Consider the following 12,671-nt stretch of genomic DNA (forward strand, 5'->3'; position numbering starts at 1 on the left):
GTAATCCCAGCACTTTAGGAGGCCGAGGCAGGTGGATCACTTGAGATCAGGAGTTCGAGACCAGCCTGGCCAAAACACCGAAACCCTGTCCCTACTAAATATAGAAAAATTAGATGGATGTGGTGGCGGGCGTCTGTAGTCCCAGCTACTCGGGAGGCTGAGGCACGAGAATTGAGAATCACTTGAACCTGACAGGTGGAGGTTGAGCCGAGATCGTGCCACTGTACTCCAGCCCAGGTGACAGAGCAAGACTCCATCTCAAAGAGAAAAAAAAAGACACATGGTTGATATCTAGTGGGGGTATGCAATAATTCTTTCCATATCCTCTTCCACCTTCTTGTCCAAGCTTCAAGTCAGCAGTTTTGATGAGAAGATTTAGTGGGACTCTGAGAGAGTTCTTCTTCAGAGAAGTGTGATGTGAGGCCACCAAGTGAGATCAAGGAGGGAAGGTGGGTGACCATGCCCACTGAGCATACAGGAGCAACCTAGTCCAGCCTTAGGGAGGCTGGAAGTCTGAGTTCCGTAGAGAAGGAGGAGGAATGGGGAAATACTAGAAGATGCTAAGCAGGGAAGTGACAGGATCTGACTAAAGGCAGAGAAGATGAAGGGTGGGCATGGACAGTAGGTTGCTGGGGGAAAGAGATTGGAACAAAAGAGACCAAGTGGGAGGCTGAGAGTTTGATGGACATGGGAGGTGAGGCAGGCCTGGAATAAAGGTGTGGTGGTGATGGAGAGAAGTGGGCAGATTGCAGAAATGCTTAGGAGAAGGGGCCAAGAAGATGAACTTGAATCAAAAACACATTTATTTATAATTTTCTTAAACAACTGTGACTTCATTTTTGAACTGCCAGGTGGCTATGTTATCAAATATATTAACCTGAGGGTCCTTTGGTAAGTCTGATGGTACTCCCAGGCATTGGTTTGTAAATGCCCTGGTTGAGATGTCTCTCGGTTTCCCTCAGCTTCTCAGCACAGTCTAGGCACACAACCTTGGGTAAGTGATTTTTTTTTCCAGCCAAGTGAAGCTACCCATGGGGAGGACTGCAGCTTGCTCTGGCCTTCCTCTGCAGCAGGGACCTGGCCAGTAGCACTCACAGTGCCTGGTGACTGTGCAACTGGGTCACACATCATAGTAAAACCTCAGTGATACCTTTCACTAGTGTGGAAGGCTATGTGCCACAACATGCTGTCATCTGTATCATTTGATCCTTTCCGACCCTGAGAGGTGAGCAGAACAGAATTAATCATCTCAGTGTTACAGATTACAACACTGGTAGCCCAGAGAGGCCAAGTGAATCCTCTAAGGTCCCAAAGCCAAGAAAAAAGGAAAGGGTCAAAACATCTTGCCCCATACATCACAAGGAGCAAGTTTGTTCCTTTTATTTTTATGTTTTTGAGAGGTCTTGCTCTGCTGCCCAGCTTGGAGTGCAGTGGCACAAACACAGCTCACTGCAGCCTCAACCTCCTGGGCTCAAACCGTCCTCCTGCCTCAGCCTCCCATGTAGCTGGGACTACAGGCATGCACCATCATATCTGGCTAATTGTTTTATTTTTTGTAAAGACGGGTCTCATTTTGTTGCACAGACTGTTCTCGAATTCCTGGACTCAAGTGATCCTCCCGCCTCAGTCTCCCAAAGTGCTGGGATTACAGGCATGAACCACTGCACCAGGCCATTCTTCATTATAGAGCCATACCCTTTAACATCTTCCTTTACGGTGACAAGAGGTGACTGTGTGGACTCTCAGAACATGTGTTCCTAATTAAGAACTCTTGAACTCTACAGCTGCAAAGGCCTCAAGACATCAGTGCAATGGCTCCTGGCTGCACCCACATCAGCAGAAAGCATTTATTCAGTATCTTCTTAGGCCCTTTCGCTATTGTCCAACGGAAAGAATTAATTTTCAAGGGATAAGTTGATTATTTTCCCCAACTTGCCCAACCTAGTGGGCAAGTCAGGGAATGATTCTATAATTTGCATCTATGGCCTACAATTCCAGCATCATTTAAGCAAATAGCTCACCCAAGAAGAAATCACAATCCCTGCTTCCCGCCTTCCTTCTAAGTTTTGGCTCATGGGCTCACTCAACTCCAGGCCTCAAAAGATCTTTTCTTTCACCTTGATTCTCTTCTGCTTGCATTAGAAAGTAATCGTTTTGGGCCTCTCTTTCTCCTATTCTCTTGTTTCTTCTTCCCACTTCTCAATCTAGTGTTGGTGAGGAAAATTTAGAAGGACTCAGAATTGAGAAGACAGTGATTCAAAGAGGTGAGTGGGCCAGGTGCAGTGGCTCACACCTGTCATCTCAGCACTTTGGGAAGCTGAGGTGGAAGGATCATTTGAGGCCAAGAGTTGGAGACCAGCCTGGCCAATGTAGTGAAACCTTATCTCTAGCAAAAATTTAAAAACTAGCCTGGCATGGTGGTGAGTGTCTGTGGTTCAAGCTAGTCAGGAGGCTGAGGTGGGAGGATCACCTGAGCCTAGGAGTTCAAGGCTGCAGTGAGCTATGATTGCACCACTGCACTCCAGCTCAGGTGATAGAGCAAGACCCTGTCTCAAAAATAGAGGTGAAGAAGCAAAGGAGGGCCATAAGCTGGAGGAAGGTCTAGAATAAGGGGCCAGAGTAAGACAAGGAGCACAGAGAGGGGGCAAGCATAAAACACACTCAGCATTTACAGCCCATGAGAAAAAAATGCCATACAGGGGTTTTTAAAATTAAAATTATCCCAAAATATATTAGAGAAAATTGTTTTTTTTTTAAAAAAAAAGTTATTTTTTTTTAAGGAGAAGGGCTTACCAAGACCAAAATCACCACCATAGCAGTTCAAGGACAGAGAATTTATTCTAGAGAATCACAGAGGTGCAATACCAGGTAGAAGGATAAGGAGGAAGGAGAAGGGGAACCCCAGCCCAGGACTGCATGTCGGAGAGCACAGGGCAAGCCAGCCTGGAGGGCCAGGGCGGGAGGGAGGCCAGGGCCCATGACCAGGACCAGAGCAGAGCAACCCAGAACGGGGTGAGGCAGAGACAAGACCAGGAACTGGTGAAGCACGTGGGAGTGGAGCAGGGGTCCTGAAAACCACTTCAGTCTTACAGGTACAGGGTCCTGGCACCAACCTTCACTGACTTTACCCCATTGCCTAAACTGGGCTAAATGCCACCTGGTTACATATGCATGCAGCAATTAGTGCTTTGTATAATTTCAACCAAAAAATTTATTTTAAGCCATAAGCCATGGAAAAAGACACTACACACACACATACACACCCACACACCCACACACCAGTGCTTACCAAATATTGAGAAAAAATAAAAGTAATGTCCTTAATATTCCATTTAACTTTCTAGCCCTTCCATTTATTCTCAGTTTATGTTCTGTCTGCATATTTGGAGTTTAAATGTCCCTTTTCTTTCTGAAGTAGTAGTGATAGTTTTCCCACCTGCTCATCTCTCATTGAGCTTCTCATCGTTCAAGTCACTTTAGATGTACCTCTGTTCACTCTATTTAAGTACATTTCCCCCACACCTATCCCATTGTTTTGTTATTGCACCCTGTGGGTTTGCTTTATCAGACTCAAGAAAACTTTCCGATGGCCATCGTTCCTCATGCCTGCGATTCCAATATTTTGGGAGGCAGAAGCAGGAGGACTGCTTGAGACCATGAATTTGAGACCAGCCTGGGCAACATAGCGAGTTCCCTCTTTACAAAACTTTTTTTTAATTAGCTGGGTGTGGCAGTACATGCCTGTAGTCCCCACTACTGGGGAGACTGAGGTAGGAAGATCACTTCAGCCCAGGAGTTTGAGGCTGCATTGAGGCTGCAGTGAGCTTTGATCCCCCCACTGCACTCCAGCCTAGGTGCAGAGCAAGACCCCATCTCAAAAAGGGCACGAGAGAGAAATTGTTCAACTTCACAGAACACAAGACTGTTGCTCAAAGTGACATAAAGCATCAGGAATGTGTACTAGATCATAGAGCACACTGTCCCCTTTCAGGGCACCTCCAAAATTGATTCATTCAAAGGCACAGTGGCCTCAAGGACACACTCCCCTTCCATTTTTTGACTCTGCTATCCACAACATGTTGGTCTTTCTCACCTGGATCCCTTCATTGTTCAAAATGGCTGCCTCCAAGGTCCCAGGGTCACCTGCTGACACAATGACCTCCAGTACAAGAGAGACTATGTCTTCCTCCTCTGTGAGTCTTTTCAAGAACCATTCCTCGAAGCCCCCCTATATCAGTCAAGCTTTGAGCAGGGAAGAGCTCGCACTGTTAAGAGAATTTAATAGATGTGAATTTAATGGAGGGGCTGCTTAAAGACTGCAAGCAAGCAAAGTTAAGAGAACCAAGGAGAAAAGGTGAAGTGCCAAGGATTATAGCAGGGAGTCCACCCTGCTTCTGGTCCTGAAGGAGAAAGGAGAAAGGAAGTTTCCACCCTTCATAAAGAGAGCTGTAGCTGAGGAAGAGAGCTTGCCCGACTCGGGAGCTGTGCCTTAGAGGAATGTGGCTACTGTCTGGATCGCAGCCAGGAGGAAGGGAGTCTGAGGTGGAATTATGAATACTCTGCCCTCCTAGCAATGCCTCCATTAGCCAAATCCAGTGGAATGCCAGAGGACAAGGAAGACCTCACAGTGCAATCCTTAGAGGTCAACCTCCTGGGGCACAGAGAAAAACAGAAAAAGACAGATGAGTTCTGGATGGAGTGGGACAAATGGAAACAGACCAGCATAAACCCCTAACAGACCTTCCCATGTACATAGTGTCCAGAAAAGGATCTCATGCTTCCCCTTAAGCCAATCACTGTCAAGGATATTGACTTAGAGGCTTTGACTTGTCAAGATTTAACTTTAACTCATACGGGAAAGGAATAAACTCCCACATGAAATTGAAGTTTTGCCAAAAAGGAAGGAGAGAGGAATATCTGCTACAGTAAATATTTCTGGAAAAAAAAATATCTGTTTGACAAACTCTTTTTAAAAACTATTTTTACCTGAGAAAATAAAAATATTAAAAAACTTTAAGCAAGGCTTCAAAAATATCTTTTGGAAATTTACTAGTCAATGAATCTAAAAAGCTTTGGAATAGCTTCTACACACATAAAAACAAAAGACTATTTAGTCTCATTAGGATTTAGGGGTAGATGGTGAGGAGGCAGATAGCCAGTTAAAACAGTTCTCTGGGGGTCACTCTCCAGTGCTCTGTCTACTAGAGTTTTAAGTGGCTCACAGAGGTGATCCTGGGGAAGACCAACACATTTCCTCTCCTGTTCTGAAGCAGATCACAATGCACATATCACATGTAATCCTTACCCAATGCAACAATTATTACAAGAGAACAAAGGCAAAGGTAACCGTTTATTACTTAGACTAAAAGTCACTCCCACTGTGACCTCTTTAGTGAAAGAAGAACAAGCTAGGAAATGAAATGTGTGAATTGCAGACATACATCCCTGAACTATCTCATGATAAGTAGTTGATCATTTTGTTTAATTGCAGTTGGCAAAACATTTAAGACGTTTGTTTTCTGTTCCTGAAATGCAGATGTTAGAACTATGAGGAATATACTGAGATCTCAATTTCCTTTATCTCTGTTAAACTTCCAGTTGCCTTCCAGACAATTCTGGCGTGAAGAACTAAAGTATTAAATGAAACAAAGGCTAAGAATTAAAATCGAGAAATAAACATTGATCAAATGTCAACAGTACCAAGACCTAGAAACAAAAAGGCAACAAAGATGTCAGATGTCTGACTCAATGGATGATAAGCAAACAGATATACATAAATAGCTTGATGTCAGTTACATTTTGAGAGATTTCCTCCTGTGTGTTCTCATAGGTATGTTCTAACTCAAGGGGAAACCAGCTAATACCAGGAAAAGTATTAGCACGTCTTTGGCTCAGCATTTTTCTTACTTATAGCATAGTTATTTGTTAACTCAAGTAAAATCCTTAGCTCTGACAGCAAACAACTATGTAAAAATCACAGGCTGGGTGCAGTGGCTCACACCTGTAATCCCAGCACTTTGGGAGGCCGAGGTAGACTAATCACGAGGTCAAGAGATCAAGACCATCTGGGCTAACACGGTGAAACCCCATCTCTACCAAAAATACAAAAAATTAGCCAGGCGTGGTGTCGTGCACCTGTAGTCCCAGCTACTCGGGAGGCTGACGCAGGAGAATCATTTGAACCCGGGAGGCGGAGGTTGCAGTGAACCAAGATCGCACCACTGCACTCCAGCCTGGAGGACAGAGCAAGACTCCGTCCCAAAAAAAAAAATAATAATAATAAAACAATTACAAAGTAGCCAAATTAGTCCCTCAATCCTCAAATTTCAGATGGTGATTTTGAATATTCTCCTTTATTCTTTTTTTTTTTTTTTTTTGAGACGAGGTTTCACTGTCACCCAGGCTGGGGTGCAGCGATGTAATCAGGGCTCACTGAAGCCTCCACCTCCTGGGCTCAGGTGATCCTCCCACTTCAGCCTCCTGAGTAGCTGGGACCACAGGCATGCACCACCATGCCAGGCTAATTTTTAGTATTTTTTGTAGAGACAGGGTTTCACCATGTTGCCTAGGCTGGTCTCAAACTCCTGGGCTCAAGGAATCCTCCCACCTCAGCCTCCCAAAATGCCAAGATTACAGGCATGCTCAGCCTCTCCTTCATTCTCACACATTTGTGATTGTAATGAAGGCGGAGTAGTTTGACCACAGTTCTATAAGAGAGAAGAAATTGGCAAATATGCCCGTTTGCATCTTTCAAGCACAGGCATTCTGCCAGTCACCATTTATCTTTACACTTGTACAAACAAGCTCATGGCTAAGGAAGCATTAAGATAATGATGATGAAGAAGAAATCATTTGGAGGCAGTTAGAATAGACCTTTAGAAGGAAATGGTTCTTAAGAAGGAATCTCAAGATTGAAGGAGATATTGATAAAATGAGAATGGTTGGAAAACGGTCTAGTAATAGCATCCGAAGAAGAAAAATGGCCCAGGTGTATTGAAGGTGTTGGTTTGGCTGGAATTTAAGTTCTGAGAAGATTGGTTATTAAAGGGAGGAGATTTGTGGATAAAGATGCAACAAATCTCAAAGTCCATGGGCTTCGAGCTTTAAAAGAGAAAAAAGGAAAAGACTGGATGATGGAAAACTAAATAAAGAATCTTAGGTAAAAGATTATGTTCTTTGTATAAAAGCTATTTTGAGGAACTGGTTTTATTTACTAAGTGCCTGGATGAAGAAACGGAAAGACCTTCCCACTCCCACCCTTGTCTCAGCCATTGGGAGAAGCCATGTGACCTCTTCCTAAATCCGAGGAATTGAGCTGTTGTCAAGGATCTCAAATATTTTTTTTAAAGTGGCAGCCAAGGCCGGGCGCGGTGGCTCACGCCTGTAATCCCAGCACTTTGGGAGGTCGAGGTGGGTGGATCACGAGGTCAGGAGATCGAGACTATCCTGCGTAACACGGTGAAACCCCGTCTCTACTAAAAATACAAAAAATTAGCCGGGCGAGGTGGCGGGCGCCTGTAGTCCCAGCTACGCGGGAGGCTGAGGCAGGAGAATGGCGTGAACCCCAGGGGGCGGAGCCTGCAGTGAGCCGAGATCGCGCCACTGCACTCCAGCCTGGGCAACAGCAAGACTCTGTCTCAAAAATAAATAAATAAATAAATAAAATAAAGTGGCAGCCAAGATGTTGCTGTTGTCTAAACCTAGTAAACATATATGATTGCAGTGCCACAAATAGCACTAGGAAATAAGAAAGGCAAGAGAGTGTTGAAACAGAAGGTGAAGAGTGTATCCACCACCGTCCTTAATTTTGGGTGACTATCAAACATTCAAGAAGAAGTGGCTCAGCCATAGAAGGTGTTTAATCTAAATGTGAGACCAGTTTGGTTTTGTTGCCAGAATTTAGCTGCTTCCGAAATACAAAAAGCAAATTCCGTAACAAGCAAGAAACGTCTGTGTGCAATTCACAGAACCCCAGCCTAACTCTGGTCGAAGGAAGTAGGGTAGATGCTTACATTTAAAACAAAAATTTTGCATCTGTAATTAACTTAGATTTATCTTCAATGTAGTTTTCCTACTTAACTTCCAGAATATTTTAACTGTAAGAGCCCCTGCATTAAAATACTGTAATGAGAAAATCTGGTACTACTTTGTGAATCAACTTTTTAAATGGGCATAAACATTTCCATGTGTTAGTGAGCCTCTGCAAAGCCATTGACCGCACCCGACTGCCTTATCTGTAGCTAAACAGACTACAACCCAGCAGACCAGAGCATCATGTCAGTTGCATCCTAAGGAAAGCAGACAATGAGGTTGAGTTAGAAGTGCAAGAGATTTGGGGTGGGGGGTAATGTTTGTAAAAAGCTTAAGAGGAAATATCAAGATTGCCCAAGCATGGAAAGCCTTCAGATCACGATGCAGATTTGACACTTACAAAACGAAAAAGGGTAGAAAACAAGATAGACGAGAGAGCCTCAGATTTTGGTGGGTCAGACACGGATTTGGCCAACATGATGGGAAGCTCTGGAGCAAAGAGGATTCCTGTGTTGGACAGACACGGCCTTGGTACCGCCATGGTGCTGGTATTGGCTGGGAGCTGCCTGGAAAAAGTGTGGCCTTAGTTCAAAAGCAGATCTTCCAGGTGCTGCAGCTGGAAGCTGTTGGCTGCCTACACTCCTTGAAGCTGCCAGATAAGTCCTTTCTCCAGTGAGGATCTGAGTCATTGCACACCTCAATGCCTGCCTCCATCCATCCCTGCAGGGCATCCAGTAATCTTCAAAACATCTGGGAGTTTTTCCTCAGAGTAGAGTCACTTGAATAAATGTCCTTTGGGGAAGGACAAAAGGAATTATATCATCGTGGACTTGGTGTGGTGTTGCTGGGTCCTTCATCCTGGGAACATGGCCACCCTTTCTATTGGGGGGATTCCAGGTCTGAAAACTGCCTCAGGTTCCAGGTACTAGACAAGGAATTGCAAATGTTTGATAGAGCAAACACCCTCAGCCTCCTGTGCATCCTTGTTGGATTTTCTTTTTTTTTTTAATACAAGGTCTCACTCTGTCGCCCAGGCTGGAGTGAAGTGGCACGACTTCAGCTCACTGCAACCTCTACCTTCCGGGTTCAAGTGATTCTCCTGCCTCAGCCTCCCAAGTAGCTGGGACCACAGGTGCACACCATCACATCCAGCTAATTTTTGTATTGCTAGTAGAGACAGGATTTCACCATGTTGGCCAGGCTAGTCTTGAATTCCTGACCTCAAGTGATCCACCGACCTCGGCCTCCCAAAGTGCTGGGATTACAGGAGGGAGCCACCGCGCCTGGCCTGTGTTGGCTATCTTTTGATTAGATGTATTAAGAAGTATCCTCACAAGATTCCCATCTGTTTCACCCCATCATCACTACTCTCTGTGGATTCAACTCCACAATAGCCTTTCACACCACCAGTTGTGGTCTGCAGAGGAAAGCCTTCAGCTAATTTCCCAATGGCTTGGTGAGTGCTGTGTTCTCCAGACCTCCCTGGGCATCATAATCCTCTGATGGGTCTTCTGATCACCATAATATACCAGCATGTTCACTTCCCTGAGCCTTTAAAAATCTGTTTCAGTTCCACTCAGCATGGACCCTCCAGGCTTGTTGAACCACCCAAGCAGCAAGTCTGCACCATCCTCTAGGGTCTTTGCCAAGCATTAAGTCCCATATCCTGAGAAAATGCCCTCACGTCCCTTTACTCTCCTTTATCCTGCCTTCTTGATCAAGCACCTTCAAAATCCAGTTCCTTCCTTCTAGTACATAGGGGTGAATTTTTCACAGTTTGGGGGAGGTACAGTCTCTTTCTAGCTCATCAATGTTGCCATAATATTCTCGGCTTCGTGATGTTGTGACTTACCTCTAGTGATTGGTCTGGCAACCAGGCAAGAAGTTGAGGATCCTGGGAAGCCCTCCTTGGCCTGTGGGGACAGAACTCTGTGGTGTTGGCCCATATGGGGAGTTTCAGATCATAACAGGGAAAGGTGAGCCACCTCTGCAGGCTCTGAGGGCTTAGAAGAGTTTGAGAGCTCAAAATATTTGGAGGCATCCACCCAAATGTCCCCATCCCGTGCACAAGAGCTCCATGTTTTCCCAACCAGTGCTCTGATCTTTGTGTAATGATGATCATCTTTGAAGCTAGGCAAGCCTATTAAATCCATAGTTTGGTCTTCTGCTTTTTCTACACTGAATGGAGAGAATATGGGCCCCTTTCCTGGAGGCCCTCAGGCCTTCACACTTGGCTTTCAATTGCTCCCTAACTGCCTACAGCTTTTCATTATCCTACTGTAGAGCCTCAACGCAACTGAGCAACAAGCAGCCAATTCCATTGTCCTTGGATACCTTGCTTCTCTCTGACCTCTCAAATGCCTGAATCCTCTCCCCATCCAGGGCTTTCTCATCCACCAGAACATTCTTCCAAGTCACTGACATTGAACATTTTAGGCAGGGCTCAGTGGCCCGTGCCTGTAATCCCAACACTTTGGGAGGACAAGGCAAGAGGATCACTAAAGGCCAGGAGTTCAAGACCAGCCTGAGCCTTGCTCTGTTGCCCAGGCTGGAGTACAGTGACATGATCATAGCTCACTGCAGCCTCGAGCTCCTGGGCTCAAGTAATCCTCCCGCCTCAACCTCCTGAGTAGTTGGGACTCCAGGCATGAGCCACCATGCCTGGCTGCAACATTCGGATAGATTTTTAAACTACCTGAGCCAAGTTAATTTCCTCATAGATTGGATGTGTGTGTGAGAGCAAAAGAAGAGTCAAGGATGACCCAAGGGTTTGCCTCGAGCACCTGGGAAGGTGGAGCAAGCAACATTCCTTGGTGCTTCCAGGGCACATGGCCTCTGAATGGTGCCCATGGGCTTATAAATCCATCTCCTCCCAGGAAATAACACATTTATTTTGTCCCTGGACCTTATGAAAGTTGTCAGAATCAAAATAGAATCACTAGTGTTTTTTAAGAAAAACAACAAACAAACAAAAAACCTGAACTGGATGCAGTGGTTTATGGCTGTAGTCGCAACTCAGGAAGTAGGAGGACTACTTGAGCTCAAGAGGTTGAGGCTGCAGCAAGCTATGATCACACCACTGCACTCCAGCCTGGGTGACAGAAGGAGGCCCATCTCTAAAAAACAAACAGAAAAAGACTTGACTCTCATCACTCTTGAGATTAGGGATTTACCTAAGTAGTATAATATGTCAGATTACATTCTGGGCCCAGGAACTCTGAATCTGGGATGTGAAAAGGTTTCTGGAGAGGCATTCTGTTTCTCATATCATTAACCACAGGAAGATATTATTTGGTATACAAGAGGATATTGCTTAAAGAGATGAGAAACAGAAACTATCTCTCCCTTATATTTTTCCAAATACCTTGTAAAGTTGTGAGTTAAGGAAAAGAGAACCATGTTCACTCAAAGGGGAGATGCAAAAATAAAAAGATAAAACCTTTTCCCTTACCCTAAGGAGATAATGTGTGCATTTAAAAAAAGTTCTAATATTGTTTTTGCAAGTCAATATATAAGCATTACTGAAAAGTCCAATCTTGCCTGCGTTTTACAGCTCTCAGCTCCTTTCAGGAAGCAACTAAATCAGAAAACAGTGTTCTCTTTTCCTTGGAGCTGGCACAGGTTTTGATAACATCGATTGAATGCCAAGCGTAAGTACAGATTGGAAGTTAGAAGTATTGCTATTGACCCTTTTCTAATATGTCCTTCAGCACAATAATTAATCAATTTGTGACAAAATGAATAAGAAGCCGAGGTCTTCTAAGAGCTTACCATGTGGCAGACGCGAGCTCAGTGCTGTACGTTCGCATTCATGCTCTTCATCCCTGTCTCTCAAGCCACTCGTCACATCCACACTCTCCGGGCCAGGAGGCTTGCACAACCCGCACTGGGAAACTTTCTCCCACCTGTTCCTGACTCCTGAAACCCCTCCACGGTGCCATCAGCCTGATCCACTAATAGCAAAACGCCTCACATCCCAAATCTAACTTCCAAAGAGTCCCTCCTTGTTCTGACAAAAACTGACTCTTCCCTGAGGACAATGCTCACCTCTTCTCTCATGTGCTGGCTGTTTTTCTTTTTCTTTTTTTGAGGTGGAGTCTCCCTCTGTCACCAGGCTGGAGTGCAGTGGTGCGGTCTCAGCTCACTGCAACCTCCACTTCCCAAGTTCAAGTGGTTCTTCTACCTCAGCCTCCCAAGTAGCTGGGATTACAGGCACACGCCACCACACCCAGCTAATTTTTGTATTTTTAGTAGAGACAGGGTTTCACCATGTTGACCAGGATGGTCTCGATCTCTTGACCTCGTGATCCGCCCATCTCAGCTCCCCAAAGTGCTGGGATTACAGGCGTGAGCCACTGCGCCCGGCCGCTGGCTGTTTTTCATTCCAGGCCCTCCTGCCACCTCCTGCAGACCTGGAGGTGATGGAGGGACCCTGCTGGTCCTCTTTTCCCCTTCCAGAGCCTTCTCCTTCCCTTCTACTGCAAATCTCATACCATCATCATCTATCACCCCTGAAACTGTCCCTATAAACTTTATAAAATTAATCAGAAGAGAAGGGAGGGAGAGAAACAAAAATAAGCCAAGCTTGCACATACTAAGTGTTAGTCATGGGGTCAGCTGTTCTCTGATCCTTCCTCATA

At 45.1% G+C, this 12,671-nt stretch overlaps 1 non-coding gene across 1 annotated transcript in view; it reads right to left on the minus strand.

Annotated features, from left to right (window-relative positions):
• Window positions 1-11,858, minus strand: part of LOC105738955 — a 35,997-nt gene extending 24,139 nt beyond the window's left edge. The window contains exons 1-3 of the transcript XR_004026797.1: window positions 11,803-11,858; window positions 11,009-11,147; window positions 9,884-10,034 (exon numbers count right to left, since the gene is read on the minus strand). This is a non-coding gene — a transcript (uncharacterized LOC105738955). The remainder of the gene's footprint in view (window positions 1-9,883; window positions 10,035-11,008; window positions 11,148-11,802) is intronic.
• Window positions 11,859-12,671: the final 813 nt, after the last annotated feature.

This window comes from Nomascus leucogenys, chromosome 18, assembly GCF_006542625.1.
Source record: "Nomascus leucogenys isolate Asia chromosome 18, Asia_NLE_v1, whole genome shotgun sequence".
In the NCBI taxonomy this organism is placed as follows: Eukaryota; Metazoa; Chordata; class Mammalia; order Primates; family Hylobatidae; genus Nomascus; species Nomascus leucogenys.